Here is a 24,736-nt window from a genome sequence, read left to right as displayed (position 1 = left end):
TTAACCCCTTTAGCGAACCCCTTAAAAAGTAAAAATAAAAAACGAAGCAAAAAATAATGATTTATTATCATACCGCCAAACAAAAAGTGTAATAACGCCCGATCAAAAAGACGCATATAAATATCCATGGTACCGCTGAAAACGTCATCTTGTCCCGCAAAAAACGAGCCACCACACAGCATCATCAGCGAAAAAATAAAAAAGTTATAGCTCGCAGAATAAAGCGATGCAAAAATAATTATTTTTTATATAAAATAGTTTTCATTGCATAAAACCGACAAAACATAAAAAAAGACCTAAATGAGGTATCGCTGTAACCGTACTGACCCGAAGAATAAAACCGCTTTATCAATTTTATCGCACGCGGAACGGTGTAAACGCACCCCCCCAAAAGAAATTCATGAAACGCTGGTTTTTGTTCATTCTGCGTCCCAAAAATCGGAATAAAAAGCGATCAAAAAATGTCACATGCCCGAAAATGGTACCAATAAAAACGTCAACTCGTCCCGCAAAAAATAAGACCTCACATGACTCGGTGGGTCAAAATACGGAAAAATTATAGCTCTCAATATGTGGTGATGCAAAAACTATTTTTACAATAAAAAGCGTCTTTTAGCGTGCGACAGCTGCCAAATATAAAAACCGCCATAAATAGTAAATCAAACCCCCCGTTATCACCCCCTTAGTTAGGGAAAAATAATAAAATAAAAAAATGTATTTATTTACATTTTTCCATTAGGGCTAGGGTTAGGGCTAGGGTTAGGGTTAGGGCTGAGATTAGGGTTAGAGGTGTGTTGGGGTTCGGGTTGGAGTTAGAATTGGGGGTTTCCACTGTTTGGGCACATCAGGGGCTCTCCAAATGCAACATGGCGTCTGATCTCAATTCCAGCCAATTCTGAGTTGAAAAAGTCAAATGGTGCTCCTTCCCTTCCAAGCTCTGCCATGCGCCCAAACAGTGTTTTACCCCCACATGTAGGGTATCAGCCTACTCAGGTCAAATTGCAAAACAATTTTTGGGGTCCAATTTCTCCTGTTACCCTGTTACCTGAAAATAAAAAATTGGGGGCAAAAATATCATTTTTGTGGAAAAAAATGATTTATTTTCACGTCCGAGTATTATAAACTTCTGTGAAGCACTTGGGGGTTCAAAGTGCTCACCACACATCTAGATAAGTTCCGTGGGGGGTCTAGTGTCCAAAATGGGGTTACTTGTGGAGCGTTTCAATAGTTTAGGCACATCAGGGGCTCTCCAAACGCACATGACACCCGCAGACCATTCCATCAAAGTCTGCATTCCAAAACGTCACTGCTTCCCTTCCGAGCCCCGACGTGTGTCCATACAGTAGTTTTCTCCCACATATGGGGTGTCAGCGTACTCATGACAAATTGGACAACAACTTTTGGGGTCCAATTTCTCCTGTTACCCTTGGGAAAATGAAAAAATTGGGGACTAATTGATCATGTTTGTGGAAAAAATACGATTTTTTTATTTTCATGCTCGGGCATTATAATCTTCTGTGAAGCCCTTGGGGGTTCAAAGTGCTCACCACACATCTAGATAAGTTCCTTAGGGGGTCTCATTTCCAAAATGGGGTCATTTGTGGGGGGTTTCCACTGTTTAGGTACATTAGGGGCTCTCCAAAGGCAACATGACACCCGCAGAACATTCCCTCAAAGTCTGCATTCCAAAACGTCACTACTTCCCTTCCGAGCCCCGACGTGTGTCCATACAGTAGTTTTCTCCCACATATGGGGTGTCAGCGTACTCAGGACAAATTGGACAACAACTTTTGGGGTTCAATTTCTCCTGTTACCCTTGGAAAAATAAAAAAATTGGGGACTAATTGATCATGTTTGTGGAAAAAATACGATTTTTTTATTTTCATGCCCTGGCATTATAAACTTCTGTGAAGCCTTTGGGGGTTCAAAGTGCTCACCTCACATCTAGATAAGTTCCTTAGGGGGTCTAGTTTTCAAAATGGGGTCATTTGTGGGGGGTTTCCACTGTTTAGGTACATTAGGGGCTCTCCAAAGGCAACATGACACCCGCAGACCATTCCATCAAAGTCTGCATTCCAAAACGTCACTACTTCCCTTCCGAGCCCCGACTTGTGCCCATACAGTAGTTTTCTCCCACATATGGGGTATCAGCATACTCAGGACAAATTGGACAACAACTTTTGGGGTCCAATTTTTCCTGGTACCCTTGGGAAAATAAAAAAATGGTGACTAAAAGATCATGTTTGTGGAAAAAATACGAATTTTTTATTTTCACGCCCGGGCGTTATAAACTTCTGTGAAGCACTGGGGGGTTCAAAGTGCTCACCACACATCTAGATAAGTTCCTTGGGGGGTCTAGTTTACAAAATGGTGTCATTTGTGGGGGGTTTCCACTGTTTAGGTATATCAGGGGTTTTCCAATCGCGACATGGTGTCCGATCTCAATTCCAGCCAAAAACGTCAAATGGCGCTGCTTCCCTTCCGAGCCCTGCCATGCGCCCAAATAGTGGTTTACCCCGACATGTGGGGTATCAGCGTACTCAAGACAAATTGCACAATAACTTTTAGGGTCCTGTTACCCTTGGAAAAATAAGAATTGAGGGTGAAAAGATCATTTTTGTGGAAAAAATATGATTTTTTAATTGTACCGCTGTACGTTATAAACTTCTGAAAAGCCCTTGTGGGTTCAAAGTTCTCACCACATATCTAGATAAGTTCCTTGGGGGGTCTAGTTTCCAAAATGGGGTCACTTGTAGGGGGTTTCCACTGTTTAGGTACATCAGGGACTCTCCAAACGTGACATGGCGTCCGATCTGAATTCAAGCCAATTTTGCATTGAAAAAGTCAAACGGCGCTCCTTCCATTCTGAGCTCTGCCATGCGCCGAAAGAGTCGTTCCCCCCACATATCAGGTATCAGCGTACTCATGACAAATTGCACAATAACTTTTGCAGTCCAATTTCTCCTGTTACCCTTGGTAAAATAAAAAAAATTGAACCTGAAGTATTTTTTTTGTGAAAAAAAGTTAGATGTTCATTTTTTTTTAAATATTCAAAAAAATTCCTGTGATGCACCTGAAGGGTTAATAAACTTCTTGAATGTGGTTTTGAGCACCTTAAGGGGTGCAGTTTTTAGAATGGTGTCACTTTTGGGTATTTTCTATCATACAGACCCCTCATAGTGGCTTCAAATGTGATGTGGTCCTAAAAATAAAATGGTGTTGTAAAAATGAGAAATCGCTGGTCAACTTTTAACCCTTATAACTTCCCAACAAAAAAAAATTTTGGTTCCAAAATTGTGCTGATGTAAAGTAAACATGTGGGAAATGTTAGTTATCAACTTTTTTTTGTGTGCCGTATCTCTGTGATTTAAGGGCATAAAAATTCAAAGTTGGAAAATTGCGAAATTTTCAAAATTTTCGCCAAATTTCCGTTTTTCTCACAAATAAACGCAAGTTATTTGAATGAAATTTTACTACTAACATGAAGTACAATATGTCACAAGAAAACAATGTCAGAATCACCGGGATCCATGGAAGCGTTCCAGAGTTATGACCTCATAAAGGGACAGTGGTCAGAATTGTAAAAATTGGCCCGGTCATGAACGTGCAAACCACCCTTGGGGTTGAAGGGGTTAAGAGCTATACCAAGAACCATATGATTGTACAGATTGGGTACCAGGAGCTGTTTCACAATTTTATTATTAGATTTGGGTCTAAGGGATAATGTTCTCCTTGTGGAGAGTGACAAACCAAGCCTGACATGTCAGAGTGAGGAGACTTGCACTCCATGTAGGCGCCTCTGAGAAAATAAATATGCAAATTGTCTTTTCCAAGAGGAAGAAGACTAGAACTGTAGCTGCAGTGCTTCCAATAGGTGGCACTTCTCCTTGCCTCTCACCCAGACAATCAGATCCCATACTTTGCACTGGTGAGGGGCAGCATCCCGAAACACAATGTCTGCAAACTGAGGTTCTGGTTTGGCTTTTATCCTAAGTCATATTGCAAGGCTTGTTAAAGAGTCTTTATTGACTTTTAGGATCACTGCTTCCAATAGGTGGTGCTGGAGTTCTTCCTCTCTGAAGAGACAATTTGCACATTGTTATATTTTGTAATTTATACAGAAGTACGCTATTCATGGCATAATATGGAAATTATGTCAGTCATTGGCACTTGGGTACTCTATGCAAAGCTGTAATATTTTCCTAAACATATTTTGAGTTGTGTTTCTCATTTAAATAGTTTAAACATGATTACGTTTACTTGTACTAATGTGCAATGTTAGTTTAAAGGTCCGTTTGCTAATATTTTGCCCTTCTTCAAATCGCCTTTAGTTTTTATATATACCGCATTTTTCGGAAATTTGGGGCGAAAATGGGGGTGCATCTTATAATGCGGATATACCTTATCGGCGCATTGCTACGGGTGTCCGATGCTGCTGCTGCCCTGTGTCCGGTGCTGCTGCTGCCCTGTGTCCGGTGCTGCCGCTGCCCTGTGTCCGGTGGTGGTGGTGCAGGGGGCTCTGCCGACATTTTGTGAAAGGCCAGAATCCCCGGCAGTTCCATGGTTTCCTGCGTGGTGGACTCCGAGAAAATGGCCGCCAGGGGGCGGCGCGTGCGCAGATGGAGCTCTCGGCACCAAGATCTCGGGAGATGAGATCTCAGCGCTGAGCGTCACGGTGATCGGGTGCGGGTGTCAGCTATGTGTGAGAGCTGACACCCCAACAACGCCCACGATCGGTGCCATCCACTAAATTTTGTTTTCCACTGCATAAGCGAATCCAACTTAGACAGGAAGACGGCCTTGGAATCTGATGTGCTGGTCAATCCAGTTGGGGATTTGGAGTAGGAGTCCGAACCTGCCCCACTACCACCACATGCAGAAGCAGCAGCAACTGATGAACCAAGATGTGCCCGGCAGGAGTCCAACACTGCCGCTAGACACATCCCTGCAAGCTATACAACCCCCAAAGAAGGCAGGCGCAGGAGGGACCTCCCCACCATGTATCAGACACGAGGAAGATAGTGGGGTACTTAACTATCTGGCTTGCACTGTTGCTATTTACGGGCAATTCCCCGGCCTGTCAGGCTGCAAGCAATGTCCATGGTCCAAATTATGTTGAAAGCCTGCCCTTCTCCAATTAACCCCCATGAGGTATTTAACTACCTCAGCAGTCTGGGGCCAATTGGCTCCATATTCCTGAGCACAAAGAACCACAGGCACCTGCCTTAGCACCACCAAATTATCCCCAACAACCACTAGCACAACCACCACCACCAGAAGTGCAAAACTAGCAGCATTCTGAAGCCACACATTATGGGCACCTGAGTGGGCAAAGTCACTGCAACTGGTCCTGGCCCCGCTACCCTTCACTACAGTGTGGGCCAAAAGCAGCACCCCTGCCCAGCTACAGCCAGGCAGAGGCAACATACTGTGGCACAAGTAGCCAAGTCTATCGGCCCCCCAGCCTAGTAACCCCTCAATGCAGCATGTTCCCTCTATCTCTTCCTTTCTCCCTCCACCTGAACCACCACCCCAACATCATACTTTAACCAATCCTGTCTCTCACCCCCCACACCATTCACCTATAACAACCTGTAATATGTGTTTTTTGTGGGGGGGATGACCTATATATTTTTATTTTTTTTTTAAAAGAAGCACCTCCATATGTCAAAAATATGGTGCCTTTTGGTTGCTATTTTTGTATAAATAAATGAAAGTTAAACTGAATTATGATTTATTCTATATTTTCTGTACACATTATATGCTGTAAAGGTACATTCTTTTGGACAAAAAAAATGTTTAGGAGGCATACACACAACAAAATCTATAATGTCAAACTACATAGTAGTGTTGCCAGGGAATAATTCACTCTGGTGTTAAGAAATATGTAGCGTCCATAACTTTAGTCGAGGGATACGGGGAAAAGACTGGGAGCTAGATTTGATGCCGTGGATATTTCACTATGTTGGGGAGGGAGATAAAGGGGGAGGTAAGATATCACTCTCAAACGATATAGCAAGTCTAGCTAAGAAGTGTATTTTAAGACACTAGATCACAGCGGAGATCCCGACTTTGAGCGAGCTGCTAAATAATATGAAACAACTGCTGCATAAAGGCTGGAAGCTGAAAGAGACGAGACAAAAAAACAACTGAGAAATTATTTAATAAATGGAGAAGGTTTATTGAGCCGTTAAGTGCTCCCAGGATGAGATTATGTGAATCATGACTCTGTTCTTGAAAGCAGACTGGTACCTGATGAACCATCTACAGGGTTCTTTGGGGAAACTGAAGGTCCAAATTCCTTGATTGATGTAACCTCACGTTGAGCAGGTGGTGCTATTCGGTCCAGGGGTTTGAGTTGAATGGGGCGGGAAAGAGGGATGTTTTGAAAATTGTCATTCTGTAAAATGTTTTAAGTGATGAAAACTAAGAAAATTAATGAAAAAGATTTGTTAAAAGAAATAAGTAGCAAAAATGTCCCATACTTTAAGTGCAGAAGACTCCTGCTGTGTAGTTGGAAGAGGTGGAGGACGTCCGGGATCGGGTCTGTGCTGGTCATCAGGAGGCACATCCTCCAGGCACTCATGAATCCTGGTATAGTTGTGGAGGATCACGCATGCGTTCACTACTGAGTTTACATTTTGCTCACTTAATTAGAGGGCTGACATAAGAATCCTCCATTTAGTGCACAATATTGCAAAGGCACATTCAAACACTCTCAGTGCACATGGCAACCGGTACTTAAAAATATGTCCATGGTGGTTCAGACCACATCATGGAAAGGGCCTCATAGCATGCCATGTTAATTGGAAGGCCTTGTCTCCAACCACGGCATAAGAAGCTGGATCTAATGTGGAACCAGGTAGGGCCCATGGGGGTGGGACATCCTATTCTTTGTTCCGAAGCAGCTGTCCCCATTATGGAAAAATTGAAGATTTAGGAATTTCCAGTTCTTCCATAGGCCCCAATATTCACAATTACAAACCTGTATCTGCTCTTAACCAAGGCCAACCGCAAAAGGGAAAAAAATATTTTGTAATTGAAATATTGGGACCCTGAGTTCAGCGGCTTCTTCACGTGTTTCCCATCAAGTGCTCCTATGCAGTTTGGGAGCTGGCAACTTTCATGAAAACTACAGGAAATAAATGATCAATTATGAGGCCTGGGCTCTGGCATCACTTTGGGTCGGAGCTTGGTCCAGATCTCATCACATGCTTTTCTAATAATTAAAGAAATGGTGGACTCGTCCATGAGGAAGTCAAGCTGTAAGGCAGCATATGACAGGCCCGTAGACAGAAACCTACAGAGGATCAACAAAAACAACACAGATAAGTATATTTGTCATTTTGTAATAATTTATAAAAGCATAAAAAAATCACACTGCACATTCTATCACTAAAAGTAAGCTACTTCATGCAACAGTGACATCAGTAATACGGGTAAGGTTTTACAATGGAATTTGCTTCAAAATTATTTGGTGGTGTGTTGTAACCAGGGCCACCATCAGGGCATTACTGCCCTGACTGGCATATGGGGCCCGGTCAGCAGAGGGGGCCCGCATTGGGCCCCGTCTCTTCTGCTGATCGGGCCCCAGCGGCAGGATTCTGCCGATGTAGTAACTGTACCTGCATCCGAGACACAGGTTCAGTCACTCTATTGCCTTGCGGGCCCGTGTGGCTGGTAGTGACGTCAGTGCACATGTCGCCGGCGTATGACTTCATTGTCATTTGCAGGCAAGTGCGCGCTTGAAACGCCGGGAGAGGTTTTTATTTTATTATTTTTATTGATAGCGGCAAGACGCCTTATGTTTCACTGGCAGGATTGGAGACACATGGACCAGAATGGAGACAAGGGGGCAGAATGAAAGACACGGGGGCAGAATGAAAGACATGGGGGCAGAATGGAGACACAGGGCAGAATGGAGACACAGGGCAGAATGGAGACACGGGGACAGAATGAAAGACACAGGGCAGAATGAAAGACACGGTGCAGAATGGGAGACATGGGGGGCAGAATGGAAGACATGGGGGCAGGATGGGAGACACAGAGGGAGAATGTAGACAAGGGGCAGAATGGAGACAGAGGGCAGAATGTAGACAAGGGGGCAGAATGGAGACACGGGGCAGAATGGAGACACAGGAGCAGGATTGGAGACACGGGGCAGGATGGGAGCCATGGAGGCAGGATGGGAGACATAGGGGCAGAATGTAGACAAGGGGCAGGATGGGAGACATGGGGCAGAATGGAGACAAGGGGCAGAATGGAGACACGGGGACAGAATGGAGATGTGGCAGAATGGAGACATGTAGGCAGAATGGAGACATGGAGGAAGGATGGGAGTCATGGGGGCAGAATGTAGACAAGGGGCAGAATGTAGACAAGGGGCAGAATGTAGACAAGGGGCAGAATGTAGACAGGGGCAGAATGGAGACAGGGGGCAGAATGGAAACAGGGCAAGATTGGAATCACGGGGTAGGATGGAGACAGATGGGGCAGGAATATAGGGCAGGATGGAGACAAATGGTGCAGGATCATGGGGCAGGATGGATACAGGTGGGGCAGGATCATGGGGCAGGATGGTAATGATGGAGACAGATGGGGCAGGATCATGGGACAGATGGGGCAGGATCATGGGACAGGTGGAGCAGGATGGGGAGATCATATGGGGCAGGATAGAACATACAGCTGGAGCCAGGAATGAGACACACGGGGGCCAGGATGGGGGATATTATTACCATAGGGGCTAATTAATTGATAGTATTACTGCAATGATGTATTTATTTTATTTTGAGGATACTGTTTTAAATGGGGGAGGAAGTCCTGTTACTGTGCAGAGCAACACTGTGGCCTTTTTTTCTTCTTCTGGTGTAGTCTAGAATTTGGGAAAAAATAAGTAATGTGTTCTGAAAGCAGTGCTCTAGATAACTGTGCTATTTCCTGCAGAGATGAGCCCCGCCTGGAAGAAGTGACGACAGTCTGTGCTGGATGAAGATTAAAAGCAAAGATGAAGGACTTCACCTAGAGCTACATCACTTGTGAGTCAGTGTGTTACCTGTACACTGACACTATACACTGTATACTATATACAGCGGTCCTGTTATGAATGGGTCACCGAGGAGGAAAGCAAGACCAAGCTAAGCCACAGAAAACCAGAGAGGTTGGTAACTAAGCGGATTACAGACCCCTGATCCTATCCACACAACTAGCAGTAGCCGTGGAGCGTACCTACGATGATACTAGATGCCTCAACACAGCCGGAGAGCTAAATAAGCCTAAAGCAAGAAAGGGGAAATCTAAACTGCCCCAGAGCAGACCCCAAAGGAATAGATAGCCCCCAAACATATATTGTCGGTGAGACAAGATGAAAACACAAACGCAGATAGGAAAATAGACTGAGCAAACGATGGGGCCCACACTAACTAGACAGGACAGGAAAGGAAAGACACTGTCTGTAATCATGCAAAAAACCCTGCAAAAAATGTCCAACACATCTGATAGAAAAATACTGAAGTCGCACGACTTCGCCCACTATATCAGCAGTCTGGTATTGTCATGCCCGCTATGTCTGTTATGCCGCATGACTCCTGGAGCAGTGTGCACACGCACCGAACTATCATGCCCGTTATGTCTTATGCTGCAAGATCCCTGGAGCAGTGTGCACATGCACCTCGTGACTGTTGTACTGCAAGATGCCTGGAGCAGTGTGCACGCGCGCCTCATCTCATGGCTGCCCGTCATTGCCAGTGCGCATGTGTGCTTTACCTCATGGCTGCACGCCGTTGCTGGGTGACCTCCCGTCTCTGCGCTGCCTGCTTTGATCGTCACTATGGTCCAGTAGAATCTGATCCAGCAATCCTCCCTATGGTTCTGGAGTCCCTGATCATGTGACCCTTTCTATGTCCAGCAGTCTGATCCAGCTATCCTCTCTGCGATCCTGGAGACCCTGACCAAGTGACCTTTCCTATGTTCCAGCACAGTCTGATCCAGAAATCCTCTCTATGGTCCTGGAGGACTCGACCATGTGATCCTCTCTATGATCCTGGAGGATCTGAACTGGAAGTCCTCCCCTGGTCCTGACCCAGAAGTATAGGTGCTAATGCCCTATATCAGACCGCCCCTTCCTGTGGTCGGGGCCTGAGTATCGTGTTGCTTCCCTGCATGGCTGCTTGGTCTGCACTCTCTGTATTCTGTGCCCCTGCACTCTGCCCTGTAGTGCTTCTCTGCACACGCTCTGTGCTTGTACTCTGCCTCTTGTCCCATGCCTTGTCTTATGTTGTCTCTCGTGCTGTGTTTGTCCTTGTTATTCTTAGACTTGTAGTCCTTCCTCTGTTCTCTGCCTTAGCCTGTTTTACTATGTCTCGCCTTAGCTATTCTTTGACTTGTAGTCCTTCCTCTGTTCTCTGCTTTGCCTGTTTCGCCACGTCTGGCCTTTGCTATTCTGAGCCTGGTAGTACTCCACGTTCTCTGTCTCTGCCTGGTTTTCCTTACTTTGCCCTCTGGTGCTCGCTAGCACATTCCATGTCTAGTCTCAGGGCTTTGGCCTATGCTCCGCTGCTAGACTCTGTCTTATGGTGCTCTCTAGCACATTTCCTGGCTAGTCTCAAAGTTCTCCCTTGACCCGACTCTGGGCTTCGGCCTACGCTCCGCTGCTAGCCCTATACTCTCTCTGAACTGGCTCAGTGCTTCTGCCTACGTTCCGCTCCTTATTCCGTACTTTGCCTAGCCTTGCTTTACCTTGTTTCTTGCTTTGCCTTGCCTTGTTTCTTCACATGCCCTTTGCACGTGCCTGGCCTTCCCTCGCCCGCCTGTTTGTGCGTCAGCCGTGCCACGCTATATGTGCCCGCCTGTCTGTGCCTCAGCCGTGCTCGTCGGCCAGTGACTAAGCTGTGTCTGCCTGTTGTGCTTTAGCCGTGCTTGCCTCGGTCGTGCCCGCTGGTCTGAGCGTCAGCCCGAACAGCTAGCCAGTGCCCCAACCGTGCTCTGTGCTTCCTTGCACCCACGCTGCCCCGCACTGTGCATTGCGTGCTTCTCTAATAGCACGCGCAGGCCCTAGCCTGCTCATTGGCATACCTCCCCGTGCTTCTGTAAAAGTATGCGCAGGTCTTGCCATGTACCGTCTTGCCCTCTTGCACGCACAGGCCCTAGCCTGTACCCTGTCGTGCTCTCTTGCACGCGCAGGCCCTTGCCTTAGCCTGAACCCTGGCGTGTCTACTAGCACGCACAGGCCCCTGACTTGAACCTGACCCTGGCGGGCCCCTCTGCGCGCACAGGACTATGCCTTGTACCCTGACCCTGGCGTGTCCCTCGGCACGTGCAGGACCTTGCCTTGGATCTTGAACCCTGGCGTGTCCCTACACACGCACCATGTCTTGTACTTTGTACTTTGAACCTGGCGTGTCCCCTACACACGCACCTTGCCTTGCACCTTGCCCTGGACCCTGGTGTGCCCCTAGCATGCACCCTGCCTGGAACCTTGCCTTGGACCTTGGCGTGTTCCCTAACACGCACCATGTCTGGAGATCTGTCGTGCCTCCTTGCCTGAACCCTGGTTTGCCTGCCGGATGCCCGGAACCTGCCGATCGCTGCCAGAGATCGTAAGCCTGACGACTGCGGCCTGATGTCCGGAGCCGATGTCCGCAGACTGATGCCCTGATCCTGTCGATTGTTGCCAGCTGTCCAGAGTCCGATGCTATCGAGCCTTGCTTGTACCTAGGCATGCCATCTAGTACTACCATGCCATGGACCTTGGCGTGCCCTCGCACGCACCTTGCTGTATTTTCCCTGTTATCACGTTTTGCACCTGATGTATCCCTGAGTTTGCCTTAATGAAGATACCTTGAATTCACGTCTTCTCTTGTTTCCTGCATGTCCTTTGTCGTCAGACACTTGTGTCTTCCTTGAGCCGGCTGTCTGGTTCCAGCAATTGTGGTGGCTCACTCCCTTGGTCTTGACCCTGACACTCCCTGTATAGGGGGTGGTTCCTCACAAGGTTAGCTCGCCCTAGGTGGGTGCCACGACCCAGAGGGTCCACTCTAAAGAAAACGACTCAGCGTAAGCTGACTCTGTCACAGGTATATTCTGAAAGCAGAGCTGAAAGAGGCCAATCTAATAAGGGACAAAAACAAACTGGCACAAGCAGTAACATATGGATAGAGATTCAGCACAGCCCCAGCCGGGGGTGGCTGACCACACAAAACTGAAATAGACAAAACCAGATCAAATGTGAACAATAGCAAAAGAACACTTAGCTGAGCATGCAGGGACTGAGCTGGAAACTAAGACCTCAGGAGGCAGGAAAAAATCACCAGCAGGGATAGAGGGAGTCGGCTGTCATATCCAGTCAGCAACCCCAGATCTCCAATCGTCCTCATTATCAGGTGGCAAGCCTCTGTTAATTAGATCAGCTCCATTACCTCCAGTAACCACCAGAGGGAGCCCAGAAAGAGAACTCGCGACCAATATAACCAGCTCCACTACCTTCACTAGTAACCAGAGGTAAGCCAGAAAGCGAATTCACAACAGGTCCTTCATACAATGTCACCAGTGATCACTGTATTACCTTTACATTATACACTATATACAGAGGTCCTGTGTATAATGTCACTGATGATCACTGTATTACCTGTACCCAGACACTGCATACTAAGTACAGATCTTCTGTGTATAATGGCACTTACGGTGATATTAGTATTGTGTCTTTTTATTACTGATCAGTATTGTACTATTCAGTCACTATGTAGTGGTAATATTTGTTCCTTGTATGTGCTATTATTTGGTCACTATGTGGTGGCAATATGTGATCTGGTCATGGTGTGGTCATATTTGTTCCTTGTACAATGCTGTGCAAATTAATTGGGACAAAGCATTTTTTTAAGTAAAATCGTAAGTTGGTTACCAGTCAGTGATTCAAACCAGTTTTAGCTGCTTTGAACAGGTGTGAGTGCCTGTTCAAAGCAGTTAAAACTGGTTTGAATCACTGGCTGGTAACCTACTTATGATTTTACTTTAAAAAAATGCTTTGTCCCAATTAATTTGCACAGCACTGTATGTGGTATTATTGGTCACCATGTGGTGGCAATATGTGATCTGGACATAGTGCGGTGGTATGTGTCCCTTGCATGTGATTTTATTCGGTCACTGTGGTGGTAATATGTGGTCTGGACATGGTGTGGTGGCATTTGTTCCTTGTATATTATAGGTCACTATGTGGTGGTAATATGGTGTCTGGTTATGGTGCAGTGGTATTTGTCCCTTGTATGTGATATTATTGGTAATTTTAAAAATTGAAAAATAAATAAAAACATACCAAAATTGTATTGGATATTTTAACAAATGATTAGTAGGATAAAGTATAGAGTAGAGCTCAGCCAAAAGAGTCTACCTTGTCGTGGTGGCGGCTTAAAAAATCTTTTGACTGTGGATAGTTCTAGGAGGCGGGGCTGGGGTGGAGCTTGGGTGGAGTCTCAAGGGGGCCCTGAAAATTTTGCCAGTATGGGGCCCCGAAATTCCTAGTGTCAGCCCTGGTTGTAACCATAGGTAACCTTTGGGGTTTGGTCTTGTGCAAACACACAGATGCCATATTTATTCATGATGTGGGCCTAAAGCATGGCTCCAATGAAGGTTTGCACACAGCATAACAAAATAATGAATAAGTATTATGGTATTGAAAACAAAACAGAGATAGACACATTGTTGAAGAAATGTTCCCAAAAACAACACAGAGATAGAAATGCAAAACAAATTTATGACAATTAGGCAGTGCAAACATACCTCAGGGTGACAAGAAGACATTCTTTGGCAGAAATACATTTTTGCATGTTTGTATTCTTATACATTAGCCCAGGTCGTAGCTCCTCCAACAGATGATCAAATTTGGGAATGGTCATGCAACAATATGCAAAGAATTTGTTAGGATGTCGGTGTAGCTCAACTTAGGCTGGTTTCACATTTGCGTTTTTTTTCGCGGTATTTTAGCGCTAAATAGCGCATGCGTTTTTTTTTCCTATACTTTGCATGGGATGCGCTTATGTGCGCATACACATGCGTTTGTACGCGTTTTTCCGCGCATGCGTTTTTTTGCGGTATGCGCTCGGGCGCACAAAATGCATCCTGTTGCATTTTTTGGGCGTCCGACTTGCCTCAAAAAAACGCATGCGCGCGCAATGCGTTTTTTTACAGCAAGACACCCATTATAAGTCTATGGTGAGCATATGTGCGCATTGGCATGCTTATGTATGCGTTTTTTTGCACATGCGTTTTTTTTTTACCATTAGTTTAGACAATGGAATTTAGGGGTTTAGGGTTAGTTAAGGGGGTTAGGGTTAGGGTCAGGGTCAGGGTTAGGATCAGGGTATGGTTTGGTTAAGGGTTAGGGTCAGGGTTAGGATCAGGGTATGGTTTGGTTAAGGGTTAGGGTCAGGGTTAGGGTCAGGGTTAGGGTCAGGGTTAGGGTCAAGGTTAGGGTCAGGGTTAGGGTCAGGGTTAGGGTTAGTAAAGTCATGGTTTGGGTTAGTGTGAGGGGCCACCTAATGTTGGAAAAAACGCAAACGCGGTAAAAACGCACTAAAAACGCATACAAACGCATAAAAACGCGTTTTTTTCATGCATGCTCATAAAAATGCTTGAAAAAAACGCAGCATCTGTATGCGTTTGTATGCGTTTTTTCAATGCGTTTTTTTGCGGGAAAAACGCGCTGCAAAAAAAAGCAAGTGTGAAACTAGCCTTACAGGCACTAGAAGAGTCTTCTTGTGGTCCATTATGAGATTTGTGGATGAACCCACCCAGTGTAATAGAACATATTTAGTTGTGTTCAATGTCAAATGTCAAGACATCAGAAAAGATCGTGGCAAGGAAGCCAGAAATACTGAAAATAGTGTAGAAGATACCCTACCAAAATTATGGAAGTGCTACCAATGTGAAGCCTAGGAAAGTGGCTTTTTATAGGTTTTAAACCAATCAGGCCCCAATAGTGCATTTGATTGAAAACGCATGTTCAAAATCGCAAGGCATACACATGCCAGATGGATAGCATGGTAGAAAATAATTGCATTCTCGCCTTGCACACGCAATACACATGGAATACCATACGCATTTCACTCGTACCACTCTCCTGGATGAGAATGGGACTCATTTTTTTCGATGCTCATGTGACTCCAACCTTATAATGAGAATAGCAAATCCATTTATACAAAAAATAGTCGATGCAAACATAAGGTACAATGTACCCCTATTAAAATATAAAGATCCATTAAGCCACAAGTGCTTAATTCATTATATCCTGAGACACTGTCAGATTAGTTCTTATAATGTATAATATTTTAGACCATATTAAAGAGGTTGTCCACTACTTTCTCATTTATGACCTATATGTTGACTGGAAATACTCACTTGCGGAGCTAGCCGTCTTCTGTTAGTGGCCGGGTACTAAACATTCGTCTCCTATTGATTTGAATTGGAAGCGCATGTGTAGTATCAAGCCGCGGCCACTATCAGAAGGTGGCCAGCTCCGCGAGTACTTCCGGCCTGCAGCCACCACCGGCACCGATAACAGCTGATCGGTGGGGTACCAGCTGTCAGACCCTGGCCGATCAGACATTGATGACCTATCCTAAGAATAGGTCATCAATGAAAAAGTAGTGGACAACCTCTTTAAGGATGAGGTAATATTTACCAGACCACTATCCTACTATCTGCACCCGATATACGATTCGCCTCTACTTCCTATGCTTTGTGCATGCCGAGACATAAAATTGAATATATGGACCACATACTCTTTAAGATGATCTTTGTCACAGGCTTACTGCGACAAAGAGGTGCCAGAAAACTGCAGCGTCTGCTGTCTCCTACTCCTGCACTGTTTAGAAGCACTTCACCTTCATATTAAAAGGTGCAGGTTTCTTTTAGCAGTGCAAGTTAGTCTGATCAGTTGAGAGCTCCTGGAAGCTTTCCTGCATTAAGGCTCTCAGCTGTTCACTGTTAGCCACTCGCATCTCCTATATAATCTGGGTTCTTGCAAGCATCCATTCCCAGAGCTAGCTTATGATGCATAGTTGGAAATGATGGTTTGTGGTTGTTGTTTGATTAGGCGTTTGGTGGATTAATTTGAGACTGTTGCTAAGGTTTGGGTGTGTGTCATGAACTCATTTTCTGCTCCACCAGTTGAGAGTTCCCCTTCCGTTCTCCCTCTGGTGGTGACAGGAGGTAGTGCGGTTGGTTTAAGTGGTAGTGTTCTGCCACCTGATGAGGAAGATAACGATTGGATCTCTGGAGTATCAGACTGGATATAAGACAGCCGACGCCCTATCCAGGTGCTGGTGATTCAGTCTGCGTCTCAGGTACTGGCCTTCAGGTCTCTTCCAGTCTTCTCAAGTTAAGTTGGTTTTTTGCTAATGTTCACACTTGCGCTTGTTGGTCAATTCAGTTTTTTGTGTAATCAGCCTGCCCCTGCTGGGGCTATGCTGAAATTCCACTCCTATTAATCAGTATTTGCCAATCTGCTTTTTGTCCCTTATTAGATTGGCCTCTTTTTTGCTCTGTCTCAGAATATTTCAGAGTACTGATGTAGGTTTTGAAGTCTAGTGACTTCAGGGTTAATTTTGCTATCAGAAGTGTTGGGCAATATTTTTGTAGGTTTTTTTGGGCACATTGCAGACAGTGTCTTTCCTTTTCTGTCCTTTTTAGTTAGCCGGGCCCCATCGTTTGCTCAGCCTATTTTCCTGCCTGTTTGTATTTTCATCTTGTTTCACCGTCAATACATGTGGGGGGCTGTCTTTCCTTTGGGGTCTGCTCTGGGGCAGTTAGTTTTCCTCTTTTCCTGCTTTAGGCTTATGTAGTTCTCCGGTTGTGACGAGGCGTCTAGGACCAACATAGGAACACTCCACGCCTGCTGCTAGTTGTGCTGGTAAGATCAGGGATCTGCAATCTGCATAGTTACCAACTTCTCTGGTTTTCTGAGACTTAGGTTTTTGTGTTTTTTTCCTCCTCAGTTTCCATTCGTAACAGGTGTGTGCTAATTCCCCTCCTTCTTCTACTTTGGTTTTACCCCATGCTCCACTCCCTGGTGTTTACCTCTGTTGTTTGTGTTGGTATATTTGTAATAACTGGTATTTTCCTTTATCCCTGTTTGGATTACCTTGTTAGTCTAGTTGATGTATTATGGTACTCTAATACTCCCCTCTTCCCTGGGTGGGGGAAGGGTACAGACTGAGGGCGGATTCAGGAGCTAAGGCAAGGAACGTAGCCCAGGCATCTTCACCATCAGAAATAATCCGGGGAACAGGGCAAGCTAGGGCACCCCTAGCGTTAAGGACAGGGAATGAGCTCCTGATCCCATGACATACAAACAACAGAATTGTGACAATCTTGTTTGGAGTGTTCTTTTATCACTGATTTAATTGTTTTTATTAAATCTGCATACTAAAATTGGTTTTGAATTATTATGATAGTTGTTGTGGCGGTTTCTTGTAGGATGTATAATTGTCATTGACAACCACACCAAATAGAATTTTGTGTTCTTATGGAAGTTCTGTGGCTTTGGTCGTCTTATGTAGGTCCTATATTATGCATAGGAGAAAGTACCAAGAGCAGTGCATGCTAGAAGTGTGTGAAAGAAAGTCCTTGCACCCAGAGTTCTGACATAGTGATGATGGAAAGGAACCACCCACTGAAAAAGTGGATAGCAAGTTGAGCATGAGAATTCCTGGTTATGTTAGACATGCGTTTCCACCTAAAGCTATTTTAATTTCTTAAGGGGATGAGGACAGCAAGACCATATTTCTAACCTGGTTTTGGGTAACATATGTATACTTTAAATGAACTATATAATATTGCATTGCACACTAGTAGGGATCTTTTTTCTATATGACTATATATAAACGCACTTTCCAGAATGAATATCAGACAAAGCAGACTACAGATATGCAAAACATGAAAGCTAGTTGTTAGTTATCCATTTAGAATTTTGTAGATTTTTTTAAATGTTTCTTTCAGTAAAGCCATTAAATTAAATACAGGGTGATCTGCCTTGTTTTATTTTCAGCTGTACCCCATCTGTAATGTAAATATGGCATAATCGGCCTATCACTAGCATCATAGATGTTTTGCTATTGTTGTGCAGCATGGCCTCTTCTTATCATTGATGTTGATGACATTGTCAACCATTAGCACACATGGACTGCCTTGTTTCATAGAAAAATGGCCTACACACTTAGTCTGCTTTAAAAAAACAAAAAAATATTACTTACCTGCTGAAGCCTCTGCCACTCCAGTGCCACTGCTCTTCTGGTACCCATTGGTCATTATTGACAGAGGTGCAAGAGTAACATCCCATCTACAGCATGTGACTACTACAGCCAGTCACTGGGTTCCGTAGTTTTGTGCCATCTGCCTCAACAATACTGCTCAGCCCAGTGAATGTCTGCAGAAGCCACGTGCTGTAGACGGGACATCACCACTGGCGACAAGACCAGTCTGTGGCAGCGGAGCGGTGACGATGGTGCAGCAGAGGCTTCAGTAAAGCTTGTTTTGTTATTTTAAAACAGACATACCCTGTAGGCCATTTTTTTTATAAAACTAGTCAACCCCCTTCAAAGGAATCTCATCTGTAAATTACCTTTTGTTTAAATCAGCATTTATGTTGAACATCCTTTATTTTTATTAAAAATGATACATTTTTAAATGTTTTATATTACTATGTTAGAAAAAAGGGTATTGGCAGATTCCGCTATAAAAAGATGCCAAGTAGCATATGTCCTTTTCAATGCCAGATGGTTGTTTCCTATATGTCAGGATGCCATTTGGGTTGCATGGAGCTCCAGCCACTTTCCAGATAGCAATGGATCGAATGCTATCTCCCCACGAGAATCATGCAGCAGTCTACCTGGATGACATCAAGATCTTCAGCCAGGATTGGGGAAGCCATCTTGGTAAAGTCCAGGCGATAGTGTTGTTGCTTGGGCTATGTGGTAGGCAAGAGTGAGATCAAACCCCAAGTAAATATGATTGAGGCAATCCAGAATTGACCACAACCACTCTCAAAGAAGCAGGTTAGGTTTCTTGGCATTGTGGTCTACTACCGTCGGTTCATCCCTAATTTTGCCATGATAGCCGGCTCCTCTGACAAACCACCTTAACGGTGCAAAGGCAGCTGTGGCCAAGTGGTCTCTGGAAGCGGACACAGCATTCCTCGTAGTGAAGCTAGTAGCCCTATGTAAACAGCCAGTGTTTGCGGACTTCTCCAAAGAGTTTATGGTCCAGACGAATGCATCAGATGTCAGATTAGGTGCAGTCTTGTCCCAGGAAGTGAACTACAGAACACCCAATGGTGTACCTGAGTCTTCCTGCAAAAACAAAACTACTCCATTGTACAGATGGAGTGCTTGGCCATGAAATGGGTGTTAGATACTTTAATATACTATGTATTAGGCAGGAAGTTCAGGTTAGTGTCAGACCATGCCCAGCTGAGGTGGATGCGGTAGAAGGAGAACAATGCACGGGTGACCAGGTGGTTCTTGGCTCTTCATGATTTTAGCTTGCATGTAGAGCTTTGGCCCAGAAAACGTGGCAATGCTGATGCTTTGTTGAGGATCCACTCTATGATAGGTGATGGTGCCAAACCCAACTTTGGGCAGAGGGTGGGTATGTAAAATGGCAGCCAGATACATCATTGATGGGAGATATGTATCAAGGAGATGGTCGTCCTCAGGAATGTATGCCCGGAAGCAGGCTCCATCAAGTTTAATGCTGAGTTTTAATAGGGCATGGCAAGGGGCCGGACGTACGATCAGTCACAGATGGGTGGGACTGTGGGCACCTACCCAATCCTTTGAACTAGGGGCACCCCCGACTATCCATGTTCCCTGAACGATGGAGATGACAGGGTCTTGTACCTTGCTATGCTCCTATCCTACCCTTATCTGTTCTCTCCCACTCACAAAACAACAGAGTGGGAAACGGGAGGAATAGGAAGAAACCAAATAGGAGAGGATAAGGATTATCATGCAAACCAACTCTATGCCGCAATCTCCTGAAAAACTCTCCAAACACCTTCACCAAACACTGAACTCTCTCTCTCTTTAACTACAGAGCATGGTAACTATCACTGGAAAGGTCAGAAGAAAGGAGGAGGGATCTTATACCTGCTAGGAGTAACAAACTCAGAACAGCTGATACAACCTAAGACAGAGAACTCCAGGCATCCAATTAAGCAGTTTAATCTTTGTGGCACCAGAGCAAAGAAATCCAGAACTGTTAATAGGATGGTGAAGCCGTTCTTACTGCCAAAGGTGAACTGTATGTGTCACCAGACTCTGTGATCATCTGACCCCACTCTGTCGCGGTACCCCCATGACAACTGGCTGCTCACATATCCCCACCCTGGGGCATGGTATGGTAGATATAAGGAACTCCTGTAGAATGTTAGCCCACAAGGACTATTAGTTTGTAATCTCTACTTGTGTTTTGTATGTAACCCTTTCTCATGGAATCAATGGTGCTCTAAAAATAAATAATAATAAAAGTCCAGCTGTATCAATAGAGGATGGTGAGTGGAGGTAAGAAGACCTCCTGTGTGTGGTCTCCAGGCTGTTTGTATACGGGATGCTATCCAGCCAAAGTGTACTGAACTATCATTAAAGTGACGTTATTTGAACTGTTCATTTTGCTTTGCCTGCACTGAAAAGCCGTTTATTTCCGTTGCTTGTAGTATGGTTTATGGAATCTTAATAAACCATCCTGAATGTTTTACTTAAACCACTTCCTGTGCCTACCTCAATGCAACCAAGGGAGTAGAAACTTCAAAAAAATCTGATTTAAATAATAGGTCATTTAATAATTAGACATTGGGTGGTCAATAACCAAAAAAGTAACTTCAATTCATTACAGAATAAATATTGCAATGTAGTAGAAAAGTTCAAAGTCTAAATCTGCATGGAAAATATAAACTAAGCTATCATTTTCTAGAAAGAGCACCATACTTATCCATGGGTAGTGTCCAGGATAGCAGCTTTGCTCCATTGCAATGAATGGTGCTGAACTTCAATATCACACGTGACCTGTGAACAGATAAGGGACTGTTTTTGGAAAATAGCAGGTTATAGGTATTATTCTAATTCTGGACATGCGTGTCACTGCTCCATATATTTTCTATGGGACTGCTGGAGATAGATTAGTCCAGTGCTTGGCTACCTCCGCATGCTACAGGTGGTCAGAATTTACATACAAATTAATAAGCATTTTAACAGTGGTGTCTGTCAGGGACCCCATTCTCAAGATAGATGAAAGTCCCATTGGTGGGAGGCACTTCTACTCTCCATTTATGGCATATCTTGTGGATATCCCATAAATGTACTAGATGGGATAACCCCTTTAACTAATAAGACTAATTTACTCTCAGGTAATTCCCAGTTGTCACAGGTTTTTTTTTCAATGTTAATCAGTTCATTGATGATGAGGGTTTAATTTCTTTTCACAGTAAGAATAGAAGCAACCATTTGTGAGTCTGCTTAAATTACCTTCTAATATTAGTAATAACAGGGCAAGGCTGTCCCATTTTTTCATTAAACAAAATATCTAAATTAAAGTTTTTTTTATTATTAGTACATGATCATAACTTTAGAGGGATATTCCTGTTCCAGAAAATTAACTTTATTCTTTGGAAAATTAAAAGTTATACAGTCTTCCAATAAACTTTCACTATCAGTTCCTCGTGGCGTCAAGATCTTTGATTGCAGTCATTCAATAGCAACCTTCATTGCTAACCCTTATTGGATAAAAAGCCCATGATAAAGTGAAGAACGGGCAAGTGCGAAACTCATTAACCCCTTTACTCCCAAGGGTGGTTTGCATGTTAATGCCCAGGCCAACTTTTACAATTCTGACCACTGTCCCTTTATGAGGTAATAACTCTGGAATGCTTCCATGGATCCCGGTGATTCTGACACTGTTTTCTCGTGACATATTGTACTTCATGTTAGTGGTAAAATTTCAGTCATATAACGTGCGTTTATTTGTGAAAAAAACGGAAATTTGGTGAAAATTTCGCAATTTTCCAACTTTGAATTTTTATGCTCTTAAATCACAGAGATATGGCTCTCAAAAAACTTAATAAGTAGCATTTCCCACATGTTTACTTTACATCAGCACAATTTGGAAACCAAAATTTTTTTTTGTTAGGAAATTATAAGGGTTAAAAGTTGACCAGCGATTTCTCATTTTTACAACACCATTTTATTTTTAGCGACCACATCACATTTGAAGTCACTTTGAGGGGTCTATATGATAGAAAATACCCAAAAGTGACACCATTCTAAAAACTGCACCCCTCAAGGTGCTCAAAACCAGATTCAAGAAGTTTATTAACCCTTCAGGTGCTTCACAGGAATTTTTTGAATGTTTAAAAAAAAATGAACATTTAACTTTTTTCACAAAAAAATTACTTTAGGTTCAATTTTTTTATTTTACCAAGGGTAATAGGAGAAATTGGACTGGAAAAGTTATTGTGCAATTTGTCCTGATTACGCCGATACCTGACATGTGGGGGGGGACCACTGTTTTGGCGCATGGCAGAGCTCGGAAGGGAAGGAGCGCCGTTTGACTTTTTCACTGCAAAATTGGCTGGAATACAGATCGGATGCCATGTCAAGTTTGGAGAGCTCTTGATGTGCCTAAACAGTGGAAACCCCCCACAAGTGACCCCATTTTGGAAAATAGACCCCCCCCAAGGAACTTATCTAGATATGTGGTGAGCATTTTGAACCTCCAAGGGCTTCACAGAAGTTTATAACGTACAGCCGTACAATTAAAAAAATCGTATTTTTCCCCAAAAATGATCTTTTCACCCCCAATTTTAATTTTCCCAAGAGTAACAGGACCCCAAAAGTTATTGTGCAATTTGTCCTGAGTACGCTCATACCCCATATGTGGGGGTAAACCACTATTTGGGCGCATGGCAGAGCTTGGAAGGGAAGCAGCACCATTTGACTTTTTTGGCTGGAATTGAGATTGGACGCCACGTTGCGTTTGGAAAGCCCCTGATGTGCCAAAACAGTGGAAACCCCCCAATTCTAACTCCAACCCTAACCCCAACACACCCCTAACCATAGCCCTAACCCTAGCCCTAACCCCAGCCCTAATGAGAAAATGGAATTAAATACATTTTTTTAATTTTATTATTTTTCCCTAACTAAGGGGGTGATAAAGGGGGATTTGACTTGCTATTTATGGCGGGTTTTTATGTTTGGCAGCTAAAAGACGCGTTTTATTGTAAAAATAGTTTATGCATCACCACATTTTGAGAGCTATAATTTTTCCATATTTTGACCCACCGAGTCATGTGAGGTCTTATTTTTTGCGGGACGAGTTGATGTTTTTATTGGTACTATTTTCGGGTAAGTGACTTTTTTGATCGCTTTTTATTCCAAGTTTTGGGACGCAGAATGAACAAAAAAACAGCGTTTCATGAATTTCTTTTGGGGGTGCGTTTACACCGTTCCGCATGCAGTAAAATTGATAAAGCGGTTTTATTCTTCGGGTCAGTACGGTTACAGCAATACCTCATTTGTCTTTTTTTATGTTTTGGCGCTTTTATGCAATGAAAACAATTTTATATAAAAAATAATTATTTTTGCATCGCTTTATTCTGCGAGCTTTTTTATTTTTTATTTATTTATTTATTTTTATTTATTTATTCTGCGAACTTTTTTATTTTTTCGCTGATGACGCTATGTGGCAGCTCATTTTCTGCGGGACAAGATGACGTTTTCAGCGGTACCATGGTTATTTATATCCGTCTTTTTGATCGCTCGTTATTGCACTTTTTGTTCGGCGGTATGATGATAAAGCTTTATTTTTTGCTTCGTTTTTCATTTTTATTTTTTAAGGGGTTTAATAAAGGGGTTAACTAGTAGGACAGTTTTATAGGGCGGGTCGTTACGGACGCGGCGATACCAAATATGTGTACTTTTATTGTTTTTTTTCTTTTCAAAAAATGAATTTATTAGGGAATTTTATTTTTTTTAAATTTATTTAGCAATTTTTTTTATAAATTATTTTTACACTTTTTTTTTTTACTTTATTACATTGTCCCAGGGGGGACATCACTGTCATGTGACAGATCGTTGATCTGTCACATCACAGATCGCTGTGACAGATCAGCGATCTGACACAGGCACTGCTGGAGGCTTCCTCATGCCGGCGCTTTGCAGGCATGAGGAAGCCGGCTCCCTGCAGGCCCCCGCCGCCATATTGGATCCGGGGACCTGCAGGGAAGGAGGACCTCGCAGCAGCGCTGCACATTGCGCTGCTGCGGGGGTCTCAGGGAAGCACGGAGGGAGCCCCCTCCCTCCCGATGCTTCCCTAAACCCCCGGTACTCTGCGATCGTGTTTGATCGCAGTGTGCCAGGGGTTAACATGTCGGGGGTAGTGGTATGGATCTGAGAAATCACACCGGGCAGATATTCCTCTGCTGGAGGTAGAACAAAAAAAGGTTCCTATTTAATGACTGCAAATAAAGGTCTTGAAAAGAGCAATAAACTGATACAAAAATTATATAAAAAATATAAATATCTTCATTATTCGAAGAATAATATTTATTTGCTTAAACGGTAATACCCTTTAAACTAATAAAAAAAACATAAGTAACAAGTAAGAAGGAAAGCCCTTTGGAAAAATGTATCCAAACATGATGTTAGCTGACAAAACACTATCTTTATAATAGGGAAAGGCTTCACCTTATACCCCT

The 24,736-nt window shown here is 43.8% G+C and overlaps 1 long non-coding RNA gene across 1 annotated transcript; it reads right to left on the bottom strand.

The window, feature by feature from the left end:
• Positions 1-6,157: 6,157 nt before the first annotated feature.
• On the bottom strand, positions 6,158-23,082 carry LOC141100635 (uncharacterized). The gene is made up of 2 exons (XR_012234727.1): positions 20,973-23,082; positions 6,158-7,300 (listed from the first exon to the last, which is right to left on the bottom strand). It is a non-coding gene; the product is annotated as an uncharacterized lncRNA (long non-coding RNA).
• Positions 23,083-24,736: the final 1,654 nt, after the last annotated feature.

Source organism: Dendrobates tinctorius, unplaced genomic scaffold (assembly GCF_039654945.1).
Source record: "Dendrobates tinctorius isolate UK_male_01 unplaced genomic scaffold, ASM3965494v1 ptg000107l, whole genome shotgun sequence".
Classification (NCBI taxonomy): domain Eukaryota; kingdom Metazoa; phylum Chordata; class Amphibia; order Anura; family Dendrobatidae; genus Dendrobates; species Dendrobates tinctorius.
This window is presented reverse-complemented; position numbering and strand designations above follow the sequence as displayed.